Below are 27269 nucleotides of genomic sequence, written 5' to 3'. Positions count from 1 at the left end.
CAGTAGAGAATCTTCAGAGTATTCAGGTACACGGGCCCTCGAGGAGCGATTACCGGTTCCTATCTGCAATCTGAAATAGAGAAAAGAGAGCGAGACCCCCGAGGATTGGGTACCTTGTCCTTGTCCAAATTTGTGTCTGATTCGTAGTCCTTGCTAACTCAATCTGTAAGCGAATGAAGACCTTTTATGCTGGAAGCGGATGACGTCAATACAGGGGGATGCCCCTGAGGTTCGCGCCCTTGCTGGTACATACTTCAGAGCGCGCGCACGTGTGTGCCCTACGTCATCAGGAACATGGCGGATCTGCAGCGTTGAGCCGGTCCGGGTACGCCGGAGAGAAGCGGCATGGAGACGCTGCAGTAGCAAGCCGTCCATCAGGCCCGGAGGGAGTCGCCACAGAGGTAGAGAGGGTGGAGCAAGGGTGTAGAGCAGCCACGAATGCAACACTCATATTATCTATCTCTAAAAGATGTAGACATTCTTCTCCCTTCCCATGAACTTGAGATGCTTGCTATCTGATTTAACTGGAAGAAAACTCTTACAATACCATTGACCATGCACGAGATGAAATCTCTCCAAATATAACGTATTGGCTCCTTTCCTTTAAAAAATACGAGAACTATTTTATGATCAACCCCTCAAAACCCAACCTCACTAAGTGTTCCAGCAGAATATTATGATCAGTCATATCAAATGCAGAAGTTAAGTCAAGCTGAACCAACAATACATTGTTCTCCCTTGCCTATAAATGTCATAAAGGTGATTTCAGATATCCCATACAGGCTAAAAAGTCTTACAAATATTGAAATGAGATTGATAAAGTATTACACTATTTACAGAGGTCAGAAAAGTTACATAAAGGGGTTTTATGTGATATTTTGAGATACACAGGGCCTCTGAGTTATGTCTTTTTAATGCTTAGGAGCAGAATGTTTTTGTTCACTAAAGTTAATGAAAATCTTTCTGAAGATAATTTCTCTTAGGTATTGAACTTGGGTGAATCAAGCTCAAAGAAAATGGACTTATTCAAAACAAAACATTTAGAGATAAATTTTCCAAAGCTTAGTTGGGACTTAGGTACACACAATAAGGAGTTAAGAATTTAACTTGGCTCTATATTTTCAATGTGGTTTTTTCAGTTACCTATACATATACATATGATTTTACTACATGCATAAATTTATCCACACCAAAAGGAGTGTTGCAAGGGGTGTTTCAAGGGAATATCTTAAATATTTAAGCATCTAGCATGAATTATCAAAAAGTTATGCACATAAATGGCATATCGTATACATCTTCAAAGGATACTAATGAAGCATTAGAGTTATGGCATCCCAACAGAGAGGTTCCAATATTAAGAAAAGTAGGCCAAGGTCCTATAATTAAAAACTCACCTGAGCTAAGAGACTCCAATTTATCCCTATCAGTTGAAAAGCAGAATGTTAATACAAACAAAAAACATACTTTGAAATGTTTGTTTGCTAATACCAGAAGCCTAAGAAGTAAAATGGGAGAATTAGAATGTATAGCAGTGAATGATGACATAGACTTAATTAGCATCTCAGAGACATGATGGAAAGAGGATAACCAATGGGATAGTGCTCTACCAGGATGCAAATTATATCGCAATGACAGAAAGGAGCATCTTGGTGGTGGGGTAGCACTTTATGTCTGAGATGGCATAAATTCCAACAGGATAAAGATCCAGCATGAGACTAAATGCACAATCAAATCTTTATGGGTAGAATCCCTTGTGTGTTGGGGAAGAGTATAGAGATAGGAGTATACTACCATCCTCCTGGACAAGATGGTGAGATGGACAGTGAAATGCTAAGAGAAATTATGGAAGGTAACTAAATAGGTAGTGCAGTAATAATGGGAGATTTCAATTACCCCATTATTGGCTGGGTAAGTGAAATATCAGGACATGTTAGAGAGATAAAGTTCCTGGATGGAATAAATGACAGTTCTATGGAGCAAGTGGTTCAGGAACTGACAAGAGAGGGAACAATATTAGATCTAATTCTCAGTGGAGTGCAGGATTTGGTGAGAGAGGTAATGGTGGTGAGGCTGTTTGACAAAAGTGATCATAATATGATCACATTTAAATTAATGACTAGACAGATAGTAAATAAATCCACGGCTCTAGCACTAAACTTTGAAAAGGGAAACTTTGATAAAATGAGAAAAATAGTTAAAAAAAAAAAACCAAACCTGAAAGGTGCAGCTATGAAGGTAAAAAGTGTGTAACAGGCGTGGACGTTGTTAAAAAAATAAAACCGATCCTAAAAGCTCAGTTCATATGTATTCCACACATTAAGAAAGGAGGAAGGAAGGTCAAATGATTGCCAGCATGGCTAAAAAGTGAGGTGAAAGAGGTTATTTTAACCAAAAGATAGTCAAAAATTGGAAGAAGGATCCATCAGAAGAAATTAGGATAAAGCATAAGCATTGGCAAGTTAAATGTAAGACATTGATAAGACAAGCTAAGAGAATTTGAAAAGAAGTTGGCTGTAGAGGCAAAAACTCACAATAAAAACTTCTTTAAATATATCCGAAGCAGAAAGCCTGCAAGGGAGTTGTTTGAACCGTTAGATGATTACGGGATTAAAGGTACACTTAGGGAAGATAAGGCCACTAATCGATTTCTTTGCTTCGATGTTTACTGAAGAGGATTTTGGGGAGATACCCATTCCAGAGACAGTTTTTAAGAGTGATGATTCAGATGAGCTGAACTAAATCACGGTGAACCTGAAAGATGTGGTAGGCCAGATTGACAAACTGAAGAGTAGTAAATCACCTGGACCAGATGGTATACACCCCAGGGTTCTGAAAGAAATAAAAAATGAAATTTCAGACCTAAATTAATTTGTAACCTATCATTAAAATCATCCATTGTAGCTGAAGATTGGAAGAGGGCCAATGTAACCCTGATATTTAAAAAGGGCTCCAGGGGTGATCTGGGAAACTATAGACCGGTGAGCCTGACTTCAGTGCTGGGAAAAATCGTGGAAACTGTTGTAAAGAATGAAATCATAAAAACATTTAGTTAGACATGGTGTAATGGGAAACAGCCAGCATGGATTTACCCAAGGGAAGTCTTGCCTCACAAATCTTCAACATTTTTTTGAAAAAGTGAATAAACGTGGGCAAAATTGAACCAGTAGATGTGGTGTATTTGGAATTTCGGAAAGTGTTTGACAAAGTCATGGGAAAGGAGAAAAACTAAGAAAACTAAAAAGTCATGGGATAGGAAATGATATCCTTTTGTGGATTGCAAGTTGGTTAAAAGACAGGAAACAGAGAGTAGGATTAAATGGTCTGTTTTCACAGTGGAAAATGGTAAACAATGGAGTGCCTCAGGGATCTGTACTCGGACCGGTGCTTTTTAATATATTTATAAATGATCTGGAAAGGGGTACGATGAGTGAAGTGAACAAATTTGCAAATGTAACAAAATTATGCAGAGTAGTTACATCTAAATCAGATTCTGATAAATTGCCGCACTCAGGCTATACCCTCATCGGAGGGCCATCGCTACTTGCCTCACTTCTCTACCCAGTGAGTCTCTTCCTGTTTCCACAGACGACCCTTCAGTGCAATTGAGAGACTTGAAGACTGGGCTTCCAAATGGCAGATGAAATTTAATGGGGACAAGTGCAAGGTGATGCACATAGGGAAAAATAACCCTTGCTGTAGTTACACAATGTTAGGTTCTATCTTAGGAGATGCCACCCAGGAAAGATCACCACAGGTCACCACAGTGTGCTGTGGTGATCAAAAAGGCAAACAGAATGTTAGGAATTATTAGGAAGGGAATGGTAAATAAACGATGGATGTCATAATGCCTCTATCGCTCCTTGGTGAGACCACACCTTGAATACTGTGTGCAATTCTGGTCACCGCATCTCTAAAAAGATAAACATTGCACTGGAGAAAGTGCAGAGAAGGGCGACCAAAATAAGGGGCATGGAACAGCTGCTCTATGAAGAAAGGCTAAAGATTTTAGGATTGTTCATTTTGGAGAGGAGACAACTGAGGGGGGGGGGGGGGGGGGGATATGATAGAGTTCTACAAAATCATGAAAGGACTTAAACAAGTTAATGTAAATTCGATTTTTTACTCTGTCAGATAATAGAGTTACTAGGAAGCACTCCATGAAGTTAGCAAGTAGCTCATTTAAAACAAATCAAAGAAAATTCTTTTTCACTTGGTGCATAGTTGAGCTCTGGAATTCATTTCCAGAGTATGTGGTTACAGCAGTTAGTGTAACTGGGTTTAAAAAAGGTTTGGATAAGTTCCTAGATGAAAAATCCATAAACTGCTATTAATTGATAAACAGTAGTAGCTTGAGATTTATTTAATGTTTGGGTACTTGCCAGGTACTTGTGACTTTGATTGGGCTGTTGTGCCCATCAGTCGCAGATGGCTGCGACCTTTGTTGCTCACCTCTTTTTGCCCTGCAGCTCCAAGTCTAGGGAGGATGGCCGCCTCGGCTTCTACTCACCGCCCTCCATTGCATTCCTGGGATAGTGCTGGCGCTCCCGGCAGCCATCTTACTTCTGGGGTGACCTAAGGCATGCACGCGCGCCTGCCCCCGTCTTAACTACGTCATGGCAGGAACCTTGGGGGCATCCCCACCGCATGACGTCAATGCCTATGTATATATAATCTCATCGAGCCAGCATACCATCAAGTTAGCAAGGATTCCTGTCCTGCTCAATTCCGCCATTCTGGGACTTCGATTCACTCTTCCTGCACTCCTGTCTGAGTGATCTAGGTACCCGCTCCTTGCGAGCCTTGCCGCACTCAGGGCTATCCCCTCCTCGGAGGGCCATCGCTACTTGCCTCACTTCTCTACCCAGTGAGTCTCTTCCTGTTTCCACAGACGACCCTTCAGTGCTCAGGTACCTCGGGCCTCCACGGTTCCTACCATTACAGCTGGCTACTCTGTTCAGAGTGAGTACTGGATCTGCTATACTACTTCCTCCTTCTTCTCTGTGTGGATTCTCAGGTTACCCCTCTCTGTGGACCACTACCGGATCCACACTGTCTTGGGCAAACGTGTACCACCAGCCTCCGGCCTACCCCACTCTGCGGATCACTACCGGAGACAGCCTGCACAAGCCTCTACGAGAGAAGGTATTCCCCGGGTTACCCCGTGCTGCGGACCACTACTGGGACCACCTACTCAAGCTTCATCTAGAGGAAGTATTCCCTGGTTTCCCCGTGCTGCGGGCCACTACCGGAGAAACCAGCTTACAGGTCATCTACCCTGGACTGAGCCTATTAACCCGCTCCTCGGGTTATCTTGCTGTATAATAAAACTATTGCCTCTGGTGTCCATCACTGCTGAGACCCCACCTGTCATGGTGAGTCCCCACAGGGCTCCTCCCTGTGGGTGGAGTCAGCTCTTGCCAAGGCCTAAGGGCCCACTACCTAGTTCTAAACCCACAGAACGTAACATGGCCACTGCTGGAAACAGGATACTGGACTTGATGGACCCTCGGTCTGACCCAGTGTAGCATATATCTTGTGTGTTCTTGTGTTCATAACTTTGCACCTCATTTTGCAAAAGCTAGAGTTGTGTGTGTATATTTAACCACATTTAGCCGACCTTCAGGTACAGTTCTATACTGGGGAGGGGGAGGGGGCACACTCAATAACAGATCTTAGTCCCTTCTCGGACCTGAAAACCCTGACATGGATCCTTTAATGGAGAGAAGGATTTCCTTCAGGGCCCAATGCATTTAAGCTTGTTTAGTACCAAGGAGATACTTGATACAAGATAGCTGTGTTAAAAAAAAAAAAAAAAAGCCTTTGCAAAGTAGGTCAAATTTCAAAAGCTGCAGTTTACAGTCTTTCAGTACTAAAAAAAATAAAAAAGCAGGTTTTTCATGCGGATTTCTAAACCTTGTTAATACATCCTCCTGGGACCCTGACACCTTTCCCTGGGGTTTAAACCTTCCTTGGACAGATACTGGGCTCGCTGACTCCCAAAGACTGTTTTTGGTACCTGATTCTCCAAAGCTTGAACCTTTCTCTTGCACATCTTTGTCCTTTTACCAAAATTTCATGTTTCATTATGTTTTGTTCTGAAAACAAAAGAAAAACAAAATTAACCTTTTTTTCCATTTCACTTTCACTGAAGTACCCACCAGCCCCATCCCCTGCCCCATCCCCGGCCATATTCCCCCCCCCTCGCTCCCCCCCCAAGGAAAATCTCATTGCTGGATTCCCCAAATTTTAAAATTGAAGCCCTCTCCAGACTACCGTCTCCAGAACAGACCCGTCTTATCCCATCTGAGGGGGGTCCACAAATCCAAATGGGGGAGGAGCAATCCCCAGTCACTCCTGCTCCATTGGGTTGACATTTTAAAATGGCTCCACAAGGCCCTGAGCCTGGCACCATTTTTTAAAAGTATTCTTTATTTTTTAATTTTCAAAACAACATCACCAAGCAAAAAGACGCTTGAAAATAAATAGGGTATTGCATCCAAATAATGAAAACATAAGTAATTACACAAGAAAAATAGAAAATACAACATCCAATACCCTATATAAAGTCCCCAGAGAGGAAGAGGAGGATAGATTTAAGGGACACGTCATAATAAGAAAACGTAATTACATAGTAGCTCACTCATAGTAAGAGAATACAAAAATACTTCTAATCAAATTCTAAAATACAGGCAGGAACCTTAGCAATCCTACTATCTAAAAAATTGTTCAGCTGGCTGGGCTCAAAGAAAGTATATAACTGCTGCCAGTTACTTTGCTTAAACATTTTGCAGGGCACCTTAAGAAAAATCCATCCCCCCCAAAAACTAACTACAGTTTCCTGAAACTGAAGAAACAATCTCCTAATTTGAGTCTCTTTACAGATATCTGGGAAAACCCAGACCTTCTAACCCATAAAAGAAAAATTCGCATTACAGTAAAGTAACCTAATTATGAGATTTTTATCAGATTCAGATGCACATGAAATCAATAAAGTGGCACTGTCCTTTAGTTCATCAGTTCAGTGCTTCAAAAAACTAGTTAGGTTTAAATTTAAACCATCAGATGAAACCAGAGAAGAATCCAAATACTTTGTCATCTTTCTTCTCAGAAAGGTAAATAAAAAACTTAAGTTAAGGAGGGTAATGATTCTTCTGAAATACACAAAACCTCTTTCATATATTTCTTAATCAACTCTTTGAGACCAATGAGAGGAAATCTTGTAAAATTAAGTATTCAAAGATTAAGTGCCATAGGCCTCTTCTCAAAAATATCAAGTTTTCTATACATAACAACACTATCCTTAAATAAAGCAACTCTTAATTTTTAAGACAACAAGATCTGAGGTTCCAAAACTTTAATCCTTCCATCACGTCCCTCAGAAATAGTTTGAACAGCAGATATTTGTCCGTTCACTAGCTCTTCTGAAAAAGAGAAATCATCAAATCTCTTACGCAAAGTTCTTTCCAAGGAGGGTATGGCCTGACTGATATCAGGTCTCTCCAAGCTGGCTTGCCATGAAGCTTCAGAAACATTATTAGCTGAAAGCCCAAGAACAGCCGAGGTCGCGGTACTAGACCCAGCCCTGGGCAAAGCTAACTCCGTCACCACACTGTTCTGGAGGTACCAGGCTATTGGGACTCAGAGATGTCTCCCAGCGCTGGCAGGTTTAACGGCATCCGTCTGGTGCTACCCACATCAAGAGATTCACCCGATATCAGTTGCTACGTAGCTCCTAGCAACATGCGTGGGACGGTGAGCTGGGAAGGGGCAGGCCTGTGGCAAAGAAGAACGCAACTGACCTTTCCTCTTCACCATGTTGTTCCAGAGCTGAGAACCAAGGAGCTGCTCAAACTACCGGCGACCAAATCTCGTGCCTAAGAAGGAAAACTTCCTAGGGGCGCATCACTTTGGCGAGCTGACGGCAGCGCGCAGCAGGTCACCACCTTATCACTGGGAGAAAGAGCAGCAGGGGAGCAAGATGGACAGTTTCTCTCCTCTGTCGCCCACTGGCACCATGATACAGTGCCAACCTGGCAGGGCACGAGCGTCTGGTGATCGCTCATGCCCCACCAATGAGGCAAGTTGGATCTGGGGGGTGGCTGTTATTTTTAAATATCGGGGCGCCAATGCTGATTAATTTGGAGGGCGGGCAGGGACATGGGGGAGGAGGACAACAACAACAGCTCCATGTTTCATTTTGTTTTTCTTTCATTTCATTTCATGTAAAGGAAATGGAAAAAAAAAAAACAAACCACAAAATTAAAAACAATGAAAACAAATCAAATCAAAAACTAAATGAAAGAAAAGAAATGCAGGTTCACTACTGTGAACTCTTTTGGACTCCTGGACTCCTGGACTCCTGGATCAGAGCACCGGGCGGGCAGCTCTCTCCTTTTCAGCTTTCTTTTCCCCATCTGCTGCTTACCATCAAACAGGCACCTGACACTCACTTCTTCCTCCTCCTCCTCCTCTTTGCTCCTGCTTCACACACTGAACTCAGATCCATGGCCTGTTTCCCCAATGGAAAGATAAATCCAGGGTGAGGGGTTTATTCCCGCAGTGTGGGAATACTCTCCACTCTCAGGGACAGCTGCTTATAGTGCAGTATCAGAAGCACCACCACCACTGGGACTTTTCTGTGTGGCTCTCTGTACTCACTAAAGGGCTCTGAAGACATTAGGGACAGAAGGCAGGACCTCCCCTTCCCCCAAACTCCTCCTCCTCTCTCTCAGTTCCAAACGTCTCTGACTGCACTGCTGTGGTCACTCCTAAAGAAACGTGCAGAGCAAATGGTCCGTTCCAATCACCACTCTTACAACCTCAATGGAAGGAATTTTTGAAAGTCATTAAACAAGCATTAAACATGGGTTTATGCATGTAAATAACTTGTCAAACCATTGCTCAGGGTTTGTGCACATAAAAGTGTGCACAAACCTGATTTCACACATGCTTTTACACACACACACACAGGCATTCCAGGGGGCAAAGTTGGGGTGTATTTTGGATTTACACACATAGCGCACAAATCTACGCCCGCACATAGATATTAAAATCTGGCCCCCAGCGTTTCAACAGGAAAAAATTATAAGAAAAACATTTCAGTGACTCTGAACCAATTAAAGGGCCACTTCTCTGGGTGCATTAATACAGTCTGGTATGTCTTATAGCATCTTCAGCTGCCTCTCCCCCCCCCTCTCTTTGCAACTGCCACCTCCCTTTCTATCCACAGCTGCCTCTTTCCCTCTCATTCACTGCAGCCATCTCTCTCTCTCTCTCTGCACCCTTCTCTCTTCTGCCCATGATCATCCCTTCCTCTGTCCTCCTTCATAGTTCCTTCTTTCCCATTTTTGGACAGCTGGTGGGATGAGCTCTACCATCTGCCCCAAGCCTCTTCCACTGTCTTCAACGATTGGTGAGATAGACCCCAGGGGTGGTATGGGAGAAGAGACTATTGGACCATACAGTAAGTTGCAGGGCAAGTTTAGACCACTGTTTGCTTTATTCTGTTTAAATGTTGTAAACCGGTATGACTGATATTCAGAATATCGGTATAAAAATAATACATATAATAACAAATAAATAAATAGTAATTTTAAATGCGTGTCATGATCTAATAACTATGGCAATCACTGGTACAAGTGTATTTTCTAGATTTAAAAGAATAGGAATGAAAAGTTTGATTTGGACCTTATTTATTTTCTTCTTGTTTATTTGTATTATAAGTCATTTCTCCCATCAGTCCTTTTCATGGAGTGAAAAAGGTGTGTGTGTGTGTGTGTGTGTGTGTTGGGGGGGGAGTGAGTGACAAATAATTATTTTTAACTGCAATATACTCCTTTTCTCTCAAAGCTAGTGGCAAACATCCAGTTACTTAAGCCTTTTGACTTAACCAATAAAAGCTCATCTCAATGTGATCTATCAAGTAAAAACACAGATAGCCAGTCAATATTTTAGCACATCAAGCTTGCATTATGTGGTGTATTACTGTTGGGTAATATTGTGTGCCACAGCAGATAATTAAATGAGCATTTGGTAGTGAACAAGTTTAAATTCATACTAAGGGGGTCATTTACTAAAGGTTTTCTCCCATTCTGTGTCTATGGGAAAAATGTTTAGTAAATGACCCCCTAAATAGTTTGTTTCTCCTGTGACAGAAGTTTCTGTCAATATGTACAGAAAGGGGCAGCATGCCTAATTTGGGAAATGATAAACATGGAGAGGATTTTGTCAGATGAGGGGATTTTCAGTTTTACTGAAGATCCCATGTAGGTGATATTTTTTCAGCACAAGTGTGGGAGCACCTACTGTTGACACTCAGTTTGTCTTTCTGTCCATCTGTACGCATATTTGGATGGTAGCAATACTGAATGGATTTTGCTGAAATTGGACATGGTTCATCTACACTAAAATTTGTTCGATAATTGCAGTTGAAACGTGCCCGAATGTTATGCAATATGCACATTTTCCAATTTATTCTTTTTTTTTTTTCTTGTTTCTGTGCTTTTTTTTTGTGGTCAAGCTGAAATGTGAAACAATCCATAACATTTTTCAGACATCCCTCAAAGTATAGGAACCAGTTTAACCAGGGCTTTTCCCATTCAGTGTGTGTGTGCGGAGGGTGTATGTGTGTGTGTGTGTGTGGGGGGGGGGGGGGGGATTCCTTGATAAATCGAATCCCATATAATTTTTTTTCTCTTTTTGTGTCTTTAATAGCAAACATTAAAAATGCTATGAACTGGTATGCTTCAATAGGATGGGTGATTGTCTACATTACAGTCAGAGCTGTCTTTCCTAATGTACTTCAAAACATTTCCACTTAGTCTTTTGCTGGATACTGTCCAGATTTCCAATCAGAATGTAATTGTCTGAAAAATCAGACTTCAGACATGAATAAACTGAATTAATAGAATGTGGGGGCCAATGACATTGCTAAAAAAGCTGTTTAATCTGTTGATGTTCCACCATCCCTCTGCTTTTCTGGATATGATGCATGCAGGCGTGATCCACACATTTTTACACCTCATTAACTTTTATCCAACTTTCTGCCACTAGAAACTCAGCTTTAAACTATAGTTCAGTCCCATTATTTCTTTAAACTTCCCAGACTGTATTCAGAAGGAAATTAAAAGGAAAACAGGAGTAGACAATGTTTTCCAGGCATTTGTTTTAGAGATGTGTGATCTTTTAAAAAGTTTGTAACTATGAATTTTTGCAGTGGTCCAAAATGGTGCCCATGCAGGAGATACGTGCTGTCTGAACCCTCTCTTGCTGACTCTTTTTGGCTTATTTCCTATTATGGTTAAGTGCACAGGGAAAACAGGGTCTTCCCTGCAGACTTGGGAGTTTGCTCGTGGTCGGCTCAATAGATCAGTTTGTGTAGCAGGTGACAGCACCTTCAGTGGTAAGCTCTGATTGCCTGTGGAAAACTCGTTGGGGAAAAATGTTGGCCATCGGACTCTCTAGTGTTTGGAGACTACTCATAGCTGAGAACAGTATGTGCTTCCATTAAATCCAGCCATAGAAGTTTCTATCAGCAGCCCCACAGGGCATTCTGAAGTGGCAGGAGTGAACACAACTGATCCAAGGGCTACAGCTGAGGCAGGCTCATGCAGCCATCAGTCCAGAAAATGGGGTTGCTCATGGAGAGCCAGAGGAGAATACTGTTGTAACTTCCTTGCTGCTGCTGGAGTAAGCTCTCAAGAATGTAGGAATGTTTAGCTGAGTCTGACGCTGGAAAACTGTATTTGGGGGGGGGGGGGGGCAGAAACCGTTGGGGGATTGCCTTTCTTGCTCCCTTGTGAAACAGACCACCAACCCAAATGGGACTTGGGCGACTATTGCAACCTCGGACAAGTATTGCTCATATCTGCTCATTTTGCTGAATCCTAGGGATGTGCATTCATTTGAAACAAAAGTGTAATGAGCCCATTTTTGTTTAGTTTCAAATAAACCAGAAACTATAAAAAAAATAATAAAGTTATGTTAATTTTTTGTTTTTGGTAAATAGTGGGCCCTATAAGCAAATAGGGTGCAGTATTTCCCCAAATTGAAAAAATACAAAAAACCCCCAAAACAAATAAATCAAACCGCCTAAAACAAAAAACAAAGAAAAAATCCAGAAAACAAAATCTACACAAAAAAAATGAGTGTGCACATCCTTACTAAATCCTTGACAAGGTCTTGAAATCAAGAGGCAGAATTGTCTGCTTGTAGGAAGCATTTGAAGCTTATGGAAGAAACATTTTTAAAAACTTAGGCACATGGAAGAATGGCCTATTGGTTATATTACAGTGTGTTGACACCTAGAGAAACTAGAGTTCAAATCTCACTACTGTTCCTTGTGACTGTGGACAAGTCACTTTACCCTCAATTGCCTTAGGCATAAACTTATGGCCTTGTTTAGTAAGGTTTTTTTCACAATCAGGCCCTTAGATTATAAACCCTGTGGGGACCAGGAAAATATCTGCTGTACCTGAATGTAACTTACCTTGAGCTACCAATGAAAAAGCATATTCTAAATAAATAAAGAATACAATGTATTAACAAAGATTGTGGTCAATATACTAAAGTGTGCAGTTTTGTATACAGAAGTCACGATTTTGAATATATAATTTTCTTTTGAAACTCGTATGCAAATGAGCCTGCTAGAAAAGTTATACATGAAATTTTCTTACGGGAGACTTTGCCAAAAAGGTAACTGCACCTCATTGGGCCTACAAAACTATTTTCTTGCACAAGATTTTGCAACCTAGCAGATCATTAATGAAGAATTTAAATAAAGTTTTCCTTGTAGAAGACTACGCGCGTTAACTTTTCTACTTCAAAAGCCCGAAAAATGTGCAAAGTCTGCTTTGCAATGTGGAGTTTACAAAATTCTGTGCAGCTCAGTACATTGGCCTCATGGTAATGTGAGAGGGTCTCAGATTGTGCCCTTACTAATAGTTGCAGTTTTTCTAATATGGATTCGACTGGTCCAATTGCCATCAGTATGTGAGGAAGGATGCGACACTACCTGTTGGGAGGGGATCACAGAAGTTAATAAACCTCCTGAACCATATGATGTGGGAGGAGAGTGTGGATCTATTGTGTGGAAGATTCCAGATCTTGGAGTCCAGTGTGCCTTCCATTTCACACCATTGTTACTGTGTCCCTCCACAAGGAGGATCTGGAAAAGGAGATTCTACCAGAGGAGGATTTCTTGGGAGGAGTGATAGTCTGGACCAGGGAAGGTGGCTGGGGCCAAAGACAAGGGATTTCAGACCTAACTGGTCAGAGAAGTATGAGATGAAAGGTTAGGAAGAATACCTTGTTTGTCCCAGAAGAGAATTTGAGAAAAGAGTGGTTTGTATTGGGGAGATTGAAGGGAAAAATACTCTGTCCTGCCATTGGGAAAAGGATCCTGAGAGAGTGTTATTCAGTAAGGAAAGACTTTTTTGGTAGCTGCCATACCAAGCTGGTTTGGGGAAATTGCGGAAATGAAAATCACTCCTGTGAGTTGATTTTTTGGGATTGTGTTGAATTTGAGGATAATGAGTTTATTTTTTGTCAAGTGCTATTTTTGAACTTTCATTTACCCTCATTTGCACCAGTAAAAAAAAAAAAAAAGTCTTTGCTGTGCTCTCATGCCCAGGAGCTGAACGGGATGGTGGCTATAGTAACTTAGTAAATATGGTAGATAAAGACCAAAATGGCTCTTCCAGTCTGCCCAGCAGGGTATTTAGGGTTGTATTTGCTGCTCTGTGCAGGTTACTTCCATGCCTTCTGTTTAAGGTTGCAAATACTGCTCCAGGCAGTTTGCCCCTATGTCTTCTGTTTAGGGATGTAATGGCCGCCCTCTGCGGGTTACCCTCACACCGTCATGGAAGCACAATGTAGTCATTTCACTAATGTTTTGGACTGAACCACTGCTCTCTGCAAGTTACTCCAGTGCTTCATTGCCATCTTCTTGACACTAGGGATAAAGAACAATTTATTTTACATAACAAAACTGAAATGTTAGAAAATGTAATAAAATGCCATAATCTGTGGCTCATTAATTTTCCTAAACTTCTGTTGATCTCCCGTTAGCAATGTTTGAAAGATATAAGTTAAAGTCTTATGGTTCCAGATAATTTGCTTCCTCTGATTTCCTGTGCCTATTATCTCCCACCATATAAAAAAAACCCCAACACCTCAGGAAGGGCCTTCGCCTGTGGAGTCACAGCTCTCCTTTGATATGTTGAATATAATAGGCTTCCAGAAGAAATCAGAATATGGTACACTTATTCTGTCCTCTTAATTGTCCAATTAGCTTTAGATTCAGACATTTTGTTCTCAGGTTATTTTTTCATCACAAGGATGTTTTATTTTGAATATGAAACTGTGTGTGTTTCTTGATGTAGCTAAGGAGGACAAAGGGTCTGTAGCCTCAGCAATGGAGTGGAGGGAGAATCTGAAAAGGGTGTCATTTGTGGCATTTTTTTGCTTTAAACTATTTTATTAAATCTTTTCATTAAGTGTAATATGTACTGTCTGTATTTTTTGTATTTTTATGACCATGATCATGCTGTTTTTTATTGAATGTACATTGCCTTGAGCTTATGGGTTAAATAACAAATAAAATTTGGCAAAATAAGCAAATAAATAAAGCTACTCAAAATAATACAGTTTTTGCCCTTGGACTATTGTATTACACCACTCCACATTCTTGGTGAACTAAGTAATGAACCTGGATATCTATCTATCTATATTTATATCTATCTATCTATCTATCTATCTCAGCTTTTCCTACTCCTCCCACTGCAATCTAGTTGGGGACTTTCTCTGCTGTGAGATGCTAGCAGCTTCCCCACCTTCTTTCCCCAAGCTGTTCTCTTCTGCTTGGTTTCCCCACCAGCTTTGTATATCTGGTAGCTCCTTCTTAATCAGGTTACCACCTGGTTCCTGGTCTTGCACAATCTCCTTTTCCCTCTGCCCTATGGCTCTCTGGGAGGTGTAGTTATCCCCTCCTCCACCCCTAGTTCTGCCTACACTGGCTTTCTCTTTCCCTTCCCCTTCACTCCCCTTTAATCTGACTAATGGGATATACCTACTAGTACACAGGTAAAAAAGTCATAGAAAGTGCCATAGCAAATGGTTCAGTCTACTCAGTACTCTGACAACCTCAATATGTCTACCAGAGGGAGTAGTATAGACCTTAGGAAAGGGACCATAGGCTCCTTTACATTCAAAAGACAGCATTGGCACATCAAATATTACAACCAAATACAAAGAAGAAAAGAAGAAATATTTATATATTTTTAACCCCACCCCGGTGTGTCTGTTCTGCATGGGTGGGCCATAAAAGAATCTATTGTCTCTTTGGGACAGGGACCCTGGCTAGCTCTTCTTTGTACCCCTTTTCCCAGGGTGTGGATCCTTTTGATTGGGGAGAAAGATTTACTTTTAAGCCCCAGTTACGGGGTGACTTCTTCCTTACTGAAATTTCCATGAGAGAATGGTAATTTCTTTACTGTGTGCTATGTGTCAAAAAACCATGCAGGATACACTGGGTTAATGCCCAAAATAAAACCTTACTGTTTGGTTACAGACTTTATCTTCTATCTGTGTAGGAATCTTTTACACAGGCAAGGGATCAATCTACCCTCCTAGATTAGGCAAAGTGGAGGTCCTAGTGGGCAGGGTATCCCTAAAATGGTTAGGAATACTACTTCCAAAGATGGCCAAAATACTCTCCATGCACATAGAGAAAATCCTCTCTCTCCCCAGGGGGTGAACATGCCAAATGGGTGTCGTTCAATGGTGTGTAGATACGCACTCACAATTATCAGGTCTTCAGGATCTTTACTCTTGCTCTTTTCCTGTAGGGATCCCAATGGGGTGGGATACGATGTCTAAACAGCAGCTTGGGCTGTTTCTTCACTCCAGGCAGGAAGGAGAGCAAAAATCTTCCTGCTGGGCAAGTAAACAAAAGTCTTTCTCATCCCCCAAAAATACTAACATCGGAGTTGTTCCTTACAGCGGATTACCACCTCGGAGGGCAGGTCTTCCCTATTCCCAAACATAGGGTTCCCCATTCCCTGAATCCACAAAAGGCCCAGGTGTTCAGCAAGGCTCCTACCACATAAAAGTCCAAAAATCCAAAATATTCCCAGGACAATCACTCTGCACCTTGGGAAAAGAGTACAGCAGTAGAGCCCTAGACCCGTCCCGGAGGATCCCAGGCAAGACTGAACCCAGGTCTCCAGTTAGGCCAAAAATTAAACTGAGGCCAAAATCTACAACCCCCTCCCCCCGAGCTCTATGTAGAAAGCTGTTATATAACCTCACAGGAGGGGAATGTCCATCCAGCACCCTCAATGGGAGGGGCTATACTGCATGGATCCTCTTCTGAGGATCAGTTTCACTAACTGCACTAGAGGCATATCCCAGGTCTTAATAGTAACTGAAAATGGCTCTTGGTTGCATATATTATGTACTGCTGTCTATTAGGGGTGTGCATTCGTTTGCAACGTATTGGCAATCTGCAACGTATATGCCATATTAGTTGTATTCGTGGGGGTCACGAAACATATGGCGAACCCCCACGAATACAACATATCACTAACGAATAAACCCCCACCCTCATGACCCCCCCAAGACTTGCCAAAAGTCACTAGTGGTCCAGCGGGGGTCCCAGAGCAATCTCCTGCACTCGGGCTGTCGGCTGCCGGTATTCAAAATGGCACCGATAGCCTTTGCCCTCACTATGTCACAGGGGCTACCGGTGCCATTGGTCGGCCCCTCTCAGAGGCCAAACCAGGCCACAAGAACCTGGCAATTACCCAAACACTAAGAAGATCCCATGCTACTGATACAATTAATAGCGGTGGCTATTCCCTAAGTAAACTTGATTAATAGCTGTTAATGGACTTCTCCTCCAAGAACTTATGCAAACCTTTTTTGAACCCAGCTACACTAAATGCACTAACCACATCCTTTGGCAACAAATTCCAGAGACTTATTGTGCATTGAGTGAAAAAGAATTTTCTCTGATTAGCCTTAAATGTGTTACTTGCTAACTTCATGGAATGCCCCTTAGTCCTTTTATTATTTGAAAGTGTAAATAACCGATTCACATGATCTACTCATTCAAGACCTCTCATGATCTTAAAGACCTCTACCCAGAATAAGCTCTCACCATCCTCACCTCAGTCCGCTCCCCCACAGGAGACCGCCCTTTTCCTTACATTAAGGAGATAATTACTTTGTAAATTGTTATTCTCTCGTTACGACATCTTGTTTTGTTATTTAATCTATCCTCCATTCTGCCTATGTTTATCCCCCTCCCTGTTATATTCTCCCTGTTGATATGTACTTTCCATGCCTTTCAGTTGATATGTGAACCGGTATGATGTCCCCACTAATACCGGTATATAAAAGTTTCTAAATAATAATAATAATAATAATAATATCATATCCCCCCTCAGCAGTCTCTTCTCCAAGCTGAACAGCCCTAACCTCTTCAGCCTTTCCTCATAGGGGAGCTGTTCCATCCCCTTTATCATTTTGGTTGCCATTCTCTGTACCTTCTCCATTGCAATTATATCTTTTTTGAGATGCGGCGATCAGAATTGTATACAGTATTCAAGGTCCGGTCTCACCATGGAGCGATATAGAGGCATTATGACATTTTCCGTTTTATTAACCATTACCTTCCTAATAATTCCTGACATTCTATTTGCTTTTTTGACTGCTGCAGCACACTGAGCTGATGATTTTAAAGTATTATCCACTATGATGCCTAGATCTTTTTCCTGGGTGGTAGCTCCTAATATGGAACCTAACATCATGTATCTACAGCAAGGGTTATTTTTCCCCACATGCAACACCTTGTACTTGTCCACATTAAATTTCATCTGCCATTTGGATGCCCAATCTTCCAGTCTTGCAAGGTCCTCCTGTAATATATCACAATCCGCTTGTGATTTAACTACTCTGAATAATTTTGTATCATCCTCAAATTTGATAACCTCACTCATCGTATTCCTTTCCAGATCATTTATATATATATTGAAAAGCACTGGTCCAAGTACAGATCCCTGAGGCACTCCACTGTTTACCCTTTTCCACTGAGAGAATTGGCCATTTAATACTGCTCTCTGTTTCCTGTCTTTTAACCAGTTTGTAATCCACGAAAGGACATCGCCTCCTATCCCATGACTTTTTAGTTTTCTTAGAAGCCTCTCATGAGGGACTTTGTCAAACGCCTTCTGAAAATCCAAATACACTACATCTACCAGTTCACCTTTATCCACATGTTTATTAACCCCTTCAAAAAAATGAAGCAGATTTGTTAGGCAAGACTTCCCTTGGGTAAATCCATGTTGACTGTGTTCCATTAAACCAAGTCTTTCTATATGCTCTACGATTTTGATCTTGAGAATAGTTTCCACTATTTTTCCCGGCACTGAAGTCAGCCTTTTTTAAATATTGGGGTTACATTGGCCACCCTTCAGACTTCAGGTACAATGGATGACTTTAATGATAGGTTACAAATTTTAACTAATAAATCAGAAATTTCATTTTTGAGTTCCTTCAATACCCTAGGATGCATAGGTCATTTGCTACTCTTTAGTTTGTCAATCTGGCCTACTACATCTTCCAGGTTCATAGTGATTTCGTTCAGTTTGTCTGACTCATCACCCCTGAAAACCATCTCCAGAACTGGTATCTTGCGCCAGTAGTCTGCGAGCTTGGCTGAAAGGTGTGCGACCATCCACACTGTTTGCCATTCCAATGATATGGAGGGAACAGAAAGAACATATAACTGTTACTTCTGCATGACGAATGTGTCAGGATTCTCATCAAAGTACAGGAAGTTTATTGAGTACCCTAACCTTGCAACAGTAATGAGACCAGTGTCGCATGACGACAGTCTTCCTGTTCCAAAACTGCCAGAGGTGTGGACACTTGATGACGAGGATGAGGAGGTAGGCGATAAAGGCGAGCCATCGTAGATGGAAGCTGCGACTGATTAAGTGGACTGTGGAAACTCTCCAATATTATCTCTTGGGTAGAATCTTTACTTTGATCACAGATCATGCCCCCTAAAATGGCTCAACCAGATGAATACTTCAAATGCTCACCTTATGAGGTGGTACATGGCCCTGTAACCTTTTAAATTTTCAGTACAGCATCAGGTCAGAAGGCATCTTAGAAACGCTGACTTCTTGTCCCAAGTCACAATTCCCTCTGAAAATGGAATGGAACCAGGGATCTGTGAAAAAATGGGGGAGGTATGTAATGGGAGGTACATCCCATTACTCAGATTAAAGGGGAGTGAAGGGGAAGAGGAAGCCAGTGTAGGCAGAACTAGGGGTGGGGATATCTACACGAGCCAGAGAGCTGAGGGAAAAGGAGATTGTGCAAGACCAGGAACCAGGTGACCTGATTAAGAAGGAGCTACCAGATATACAAAGCTGGTGGGTAAACCAAATGCGGGAGGACAGCATGGGGAAAGAAGGAGGGGAAGCTGCTGGCATCTAATAGCAAAGAAAGTCCCCAACTGGTTTGCAGTGGGAGGAGTAGAAAAAGCTAAAATCTTTGGCATTGAAAAGTGAGTAATCCAGCTTGTGGTTTTCCTTAAAAGGGAGATGTGGCAATCCTCCCCAGCTGGTGAAGAAGTAACTGGGCTGGGGGCAGGGCAGCCGACTTTGAACTTCCTTACATTAAAATTCTGGTGCTGGGGACGAAACAACCAGCACTGAACTCTTACACATTGAAATACTTGGGCTGGAAACATACTAAACAGCAGGGGTCTGTTGTCTATAAGTAACGGTACTAGAGGGGAGAATCAGAGCTAAGCCAGACTCAGCTGTGCTTTTAGCCCTATTCCAGCTCCATTGGTCATAGGATCTTGCAGAGGGAACTGCCCTGGGGAAGCTCAAGCAGCGGACGTCTACCCAGCGGGTTGCTACAACTGTTATATAGCCTTATCTTACCTTCATGATGCCTCTCCACCAGCAGAGACCCTCAGTGTGCCTCCTCACTAGTCTTGCAAGCTCCTCCTCACAGCCCTTGTCACACCCAAGTCGCGGCCTTATGTAAACCTGTCTTGCCATAGTAGCCTTGTTTTTTCATAGTGTCACTTCTAGCTCTGTGACCTCAACCTTGTTCTTGCCTTGTGGCCTATGGGCATTCTGCCTTGCCTTGCTTGTGGCCTACTGGCCTTCTTGCCTTCTAGCTTTGTCTTGTGGCCTTCGGGTTTCTTGCCTTCTAGCTTCTGTTTTGCCTTGAGGCTCTTGAGCCTACCCTGACTTGTTCCCTGCCTTGAGGCCTTCTGGCCTAATCTACCTTGGATCATGCCTTGAGGCCTTGGCCCTACCCTGTCTATCTGCCTTGTTGCCTTTGGGCTTGTATGTACTTTGTCCCCTTGTCTGACACCTATCCTAGTCTGCCTTGTTGGCTTTGTCTTGTCTGTTCCAAGTATTCTGACTTGCCTGTACTAGAGTCCTGTCCTTGCCTTGTCTCACCCTTGTCTTGTCTAGTTCCAGGTCCTGCTTAGTATTCAGCCTTGCTTTGTCCTGCCAGCCAAACCTTCCTGCCTTCTCCTGTTTTTGTCTAAGCCTTGTCTCCAGCCTGCCTTGTCCAAGCCTTGCCTGTATGGTCTCACCTCTATGATGTACTGCTGCTGCAGAGACCTACTGGCCCCCAGAACCAAAGGGCCCAGCATGCAAAGGAGGGGGCTGGCTAGGCGGAAGTCCGGTGCTTGTCTTGTCCCCAGTCCTGTTTTGCAGTCCCATGCCGCTCCCCAGATAGGTTTCCCAGACTCCATGGCCTGTAACACTTCCCTCAAGGAGTGGCCACAGTACTGATGTTGTCCAGATTGTTGATCAGAGAAGCTCAAGAATATTCTGGTCAATGTGTGGAAGTTGGAGCTCAGAGAAGAAGTCCAGTTTCCTATCTCTTAGACATAAGAAGTTGGAGTTTGGAGATAGATGAAGCAATCTTGTCTCCAGAGTCCAGCAGTGGGAATAGAGGGCCGTACAGTAAAGTCCCTGTGGTGATGCTTCTGGCACTTTCCTGAGGGATCTAGTCATAGAGAGGAGATTATTCCTGCTCTGAGGGAGTATATCCTTCATTCTGGGTCTGTCTTTTTATGGGCGTGAGAAGACCCTGATCTAAGCAAAGATGTATGTAGAAGTAGTGAGATGTGAGTGTCAGGATCCCATCCTGGGACCCTGTAACCTTTAAAAAAATAAAGGGTTGAACTGCTCAGCCAGTGCTCAGATCCAGTGATCCAGCAGTCCAAAGAAGGAAGGAGAAAGATTCAAGTATTTGGAAACAGGTAACACAAAGGTCCTTGGAGGGAAAGGGAGCCCAGCACCAATCCAAGGGTGCGTAAAGTCCAAGAAGGATAGTGTGGCAGACTGTTAGCCTCACACTTAACAGTGAGACAAGTCTGGCTCAGCTGCAGGAAGAAAAGTTCAGAAGAACGTTTAATATCACTGTTGACACACTGGGATTTAAAATGTGGGCTAGACTGAATTCTTCCGTGCCCATTTTCCCAAATACTGCAGCATTTGATTCCAGACTTCTGCAGAGACAATGAGGAAGAATAAGTTTTAATGGTATTGTGGAGGATTCAATCCAGCCAGAGGAAGAGGGCTTTGCACTGTGTTAAGACTGTACCAGCAGCCAGCCTTAAAGTTACGATCAGAAGTGCACAACTCCTGTCCTGGAGTGCCTTATACAGATCTGTCTTTCAGTATAATTGCAATACATATTCATGAGATACATTTGAATATACCTGGTTAACATATTAATTTGCATAAATGGGTAACCCTGGAAAACAGACCCGTTTGCAGCAGTTTATGTGCATGGTGCACATGTAGTCTAGAGGCTAAAAATTATTTTATGCAGCCTTTTTAACTGTAACTGCTACTTTTCCTGGTTACAAGGGTAGAGAGGTATGAATCCTGTTAAAGGAGTTATGTAGATGTTGAAATGGACTCTTGATAGCAAGGAACACAGATTTGGTGTAAAAAAGCACCTCACATTACTGGGCTCGTGCAATGAAAGGCTTGCATTTATTTTTAAGGTAGAGAGTTTGTAGGCATTAAATCGACAATAATTTGATTTAATGCCAGTCAATATTTTTTATTCAAGCTAACCAGACTACTTCACTTGGCCCCCATACTTATTTCCCTCCACAGTAAGAGAATCTTCTTTCTCTCTCAGTTCTTCTAAAACAAAGGTACTGACCTCTTAGGGTTACTTCTCAAAGACACCTAGCCATCTAAGGGGGTCATTTATCAAAGTGCTTATGGTGTTTTCGCATGCGTTAAGGCACTTTTGTTGTGCTGGAGGTGCACCCTTGGCCTGGTGCAGGATTGGTACGGCCCTCTGGTCGGACCCAGAGAGTGCCTGCCACCAGGAGGTGGAACACACGAGGAGACAGAGGCTAGCTGGAGCTTTGCCAATAACAGTCCGGGGTTTCCGCAGGTTGAGCCCTTGGGTACCCGGACTGCCTGGACTTAGGTGGGCCTCAGAGGGTCTCCTGGAGAGATAGTGGAGAGGTGTGCCCACCATGAGTAAGGGTGCATGGCTGATGCAGAGAGGATGGACCAGACCTGAACTGGAGACTCTGGAGACCTCAGGGAGGTGGCAGTTCAGGAAGGCTCTCTGGGTAGAACAGGCAACGCCTGTGGGTTTGGTCAGATGAAGGCCGTGGGCAGAGTCCAAGCAGGTCAGTCTGGTGGTCTCAAGGCAAGAAGAGAGTGTCCGAGTGAAGCGCAAGGGTCAAAGCCAGGTTATCCGTCCAGAAGTGGTCAGCCAAAGCAAGGGTCAGTTCCAAGGTCAGTCTGAGAGTAGTCAAGGCAAGCGAGGGTCAGTTCCAGGCGGTGGTCAATGTGGTCAGGCAGCCAGAGGTCGGTTCCAGGTAGCGGTCAATGTGGTCAGTAGGCAGGCAAAGGTTGGATCCAGGCAGCAGTCAATCGTAGTCAGGCAAGCAGAGGTCAGTACCGAGAATCACTCCAAAGGGTACTACCTGGGAACGAAGAGCAGGAACAAGACAGATGCTAGAAGACATGGAGGACCACGGGGACACAGGAACACGGAGACACTGGAACACAGGAATGCTAGAACACGGGAACACAGAAACAAGCAGGACACTGGAACAAGCAGGATACTGGCACAGGAACAAGGAACAGGCAAACTTGAAACATTAAGGTGTTGACCCGATTGCCAAGGCGAGGTCCTGGGGACAGGGCCTTGCTTTAAATAGGGCTTTTATGTGATGTCATCGGGAGGCATCTGAGACGGGTTTCCCATGCTGAGCCCTTTAAATAGAGAGACATCGGCCGCACGCACACCTAGGGGCGGGGCCGGGGAGATGGAGGATGCGGAGCCCTACGGGAGCTCCGCTGCGAGGCCTGTGGCATGGATGGAGCCGAGGACGCCTGAGGAGAGCGTCGGGGACGTCGGGAGCTGGTGGCCGCGGCAAGGCCAGAGCTAGTGGAGGGCAGCGCGAGGTGAGCAGGCCCGGTCGTGACACCAATGCGGCCAGGACACGCAACAGTACCTCCTATTCTAGGCCTCCCCTTACTGGTCTGGGCTTTTCTGGGTGTTCACGATGGAACTCCTGGAGAAGATTCTTGTCAAGAATGTGGTGAGAGGGCTCCCATGAATTCTCTTCTGGGCCGAAGCCCTCCCAGGAAAGGAGGTACTCCCAGTGGCCTCTACGGCGTCGGACGTCCAGGACTTCTTTCTCCTGAAGGGTGCCTCATGCTGGTGGGATTTTGCTGGTCTCCCCTCCCGAAACGTTTGGTACTCTAGGCAATCATCTAGATCGGCTAATGGAAGCACTGACTCTGGAAGCAAGTAATCCTGTGATGATTCACTTACAGGGTCATTTATTATTTTGCGTTAGGGCCTTAATGCTAGCGTTGAGGCCCTAATGTGTGTGATACATAATACAACGTGCGCTAATATGTAAACGTCATACTAGTTATGAAAGTGGGAGGAGTTTGGGCAGAGTTAATGGTAATGGCTATTGTTTATACTAATTATTTACTTCTTTCTCAAGCCTTTCCTTCCTTCCAGCAGTCTATGCTTCCAAGTTTACTTGCCCTGTTGAATGTAACTTTGTTTTTCCTGTTCAATCTATTGTTTTTTGGTTACTGTTCATGGTTCAATTCCCCAATTCGATATAAACCGATCTGATATGGTCTCTACCATGAAGGTCGGTATAGAAAAGTGTTAAATAAATACATAAATAAATAATGAGTGGCTCCTAATGTTAAATATGAGAGAGAGATCAATATGTCACTTTACTATTTATACCAGTGTAAGAGGGGGCACTTTTAACTCAGGGTGGGGTTTGGGGGCAGTTTTACATACACAGTCAAAGGTACAAACAGCATAGTTGACATCACTGAAGATTTATGTCAACTTTGATGTTCGTACCTCTGACTGTGTATGTAAAATTGCCCCCCAAACCGCACCCCGAGTTAAACGTGCCTCCTCTTTCAGTGGTATAAATAGTAAAGTTACTAGAGAGGCTTTCCTCTCTCTCTCTCTCTCTCTCTCTTTCTCTCTCCCCCTCCCCCGAATGGCATTTACGATAAAACCCTTTTCGGTCGGTATCACACCTGCGGTGGATTAATCAGCATGTGATGTGAAAATTAGCACTGGTGCAATAAATTTATCGCAGCTTGTGGAAATTACCTATGCAATGCGGGAGCAGGGAAATTAGCCTAACCATGCCCCCTTTTTTATCTCGGGTGCTATTTTTGCTATATTTATAGCATTTTGATGATTCTAAGTTTTAGTTTGCGTTAGTCTCTGCACTTCTAAAAGAAGGAAAAACTCTAGATTTACTTCAGTGGGAGCCTTTGGGAGAGTTAGAAACAGCATCCTACTAAGATAAATGCCAGGAAGAACCAGAAATCCCAGAAGACTTGGGAGTAGGTTGCTAGGATGAATTGAGTAGGCAGGCATGGCAGATAGGGCATAGTCACCCACTCTTGCAGTAGTGAGCTAGTGCCTGTATAAAGAGTTCTGCCAATAATGGAGGTAGAGAGGGAAAATTCAACCACATGCAATGTGGAGTCACAGCAAATTTGCTGATTCACATACAATCTACCTGTTATAACTCCCTGCAAATCAGATAATCTGCTCAAACTCTACTATAGATTCATTAATTTTCGGGAATCCATATTGAACTGTTTTGTGGAGTGCTGAGGGAGAGGGTTTGGCAGTTCCATCTTGTGCCATTGGGCTTCAAATTCAATCAAAAATGGGGCTGGAATCTGGTACCATGAGTCTTCATTTACAACTACCTAGGAATTCCCCCCCCCCCCCCCCCATTTCTTTTTATCATTTCCCAACATACCTAGCCTAGTCATTGCAATGACAGTGCCCTGCTGAATGCCACACACCATGGCTCCTTCTGAATCTCTGCCATCACGGACCATGAATCCAGCTACTAAATGTCACTGTTGCACAGAAACCTCCTGGTCCTGGGTCTTGTGAACACTGCTTCATCAGTATTCACTAGCCCTATTTGGCTCAGGGAGAGAAAGATCTGACCTGGGATTGAACCAGAGTCCCTCTGCAGGCCAGTGCACAGCACTGTCATTGAACCCCTGGACCGGCCTTACCCTATTTGAAAAAAATATTGTCAACCTGATTTCAAGAATTTCAGAAATTCTTGTGGGCGTACTGAATTGATCTGAGAACTTTTTTTGTGCATCTTTAATCACATGTATAGCCTTTTAATTGAAATAAATGTAATACAGCATTTATAACCAGGTTTTTCCAGCAATTGCTAATACAAAGAGGCTCACAACAATAAAATAAAACATACCACCACAAGCTACAATATAAATCAATCGTAAAATACAATAGAAACTTCTGAAATAATGTTGTTCACCTAATCACACATCCCATCCCAATCCATCCTTCATGACAGCACGAGGAGATGAGGATTCCTAGAGCCCTCCCCTTGCCATATTGGGGAGAGGAGTACTTCCCCTCTCCCTGCCAGGTGAAAGAATGACACACAGGACAAAGGAATTCTCATTGAATCTGCAATAAGCAATCTGTGGATTAAGACCTATGATCATGATTTACTTGGGTCATAACAGTCACTGGAATAAATTACTGCTCATTAGCCTGGACGCCTCTAGATTACAATTCATGGATCAGGTACATTGAATTGTCCAATTTCAAGCACAATCCAAATCATTATTCTTATGGCTGATAGTTATCATAACAGACACATCATTTAATACCCAATTTAGCAGCATTACTACTTGTAGATTTACTATAATCCTATAAAGTATGATTGATTTCTGGTATAAGCATTATACATGCATCTGCATAATGATGTGTGAGATAATATTAGAAAAATCGGACATGGCATGAAAATGCAAGCCCTCTCCCCCGCCTATATCTTAGACAATAAAGCTGCAGTGAAAATTGGGATAGTAATTTGTAGTTTTTTAGATGTAAATAAATGATGAATTGCAATCATAACTGCTTTAGATTTTTCTCCATTCCAGGAAGCAATTTGAGGGATAATATGTACACTATTCACTTTGGTAAATTTTTTCATAATGTTTTTAAACAAGAACTTGTACTTTATAAGGTACATTTTCAAATGATTAGGTGGGATGTATGCAGATAAAAATGGGTTTAATGTGAGCAGGAGGACCGACTCTGGCTAAATTGATGATGGTTCTTGGCCCCCTCAAAATTTCTGCCTACTTCCACAATGGATGCAATTTTAGATACAGCAAAAAAAGACGCTCCCAGGGAGTAGGGAGGTGGGGTAACCTTGTGCATTTTTAAAAACTAAATGCATGCACATTTAGGGGTAGATATTCAAATGCTACTTAGCAGGATAAATCGGACTTATCTGGCTAAGTGGCTGCCGCTGAATATCCTGTTATGTTCAGCGGCCCCCACTTAGCTGGGTATTTATCCAGCTAAGTAGATAACTGGGGGCGGGCAATGGGTGGATCGAGAGGGGGCAAGTTATCCAGTTATCTTAACTGGATAAGTGCCTATATTCTGCCTTAATATCAGGTCTAAAGTTATCTGGATATAACCTATTTGGCTAACTAGAACTTATCCAGTTATATTCAGCAGCAGAGCTATGCTGTTGAATATCCCTTCTAAATTATCTAGATAAGTTATCTGGATAAGTAACTTAGATAACTGAATATCTTTGAATATCGGGCCCTTAGAGGTAGATTTTTAAAAGCCATGTGCGCACAAAAACGGCCTCATTCAAGCATAAGTGG

This window comes from Rhinatrema bivittatum, chromosome 2 (genome assembly GCF_901001135.1).
Source record: "Rhinatrema bivittatum chromosome 2, aRhiBiv1.1, whole genome shotgun sequence".
Classification (NCBI taxonomy): domain Eukaryota; kingdom Metazoa; phylum Chordata; class Amphibia; order Gymnophiona; family Rhinatrematidae; genus Rhinatrema; species Rhinatrema bivittatum.
This window is presented reverse-complemented; position numbering follows the sequence as displayed.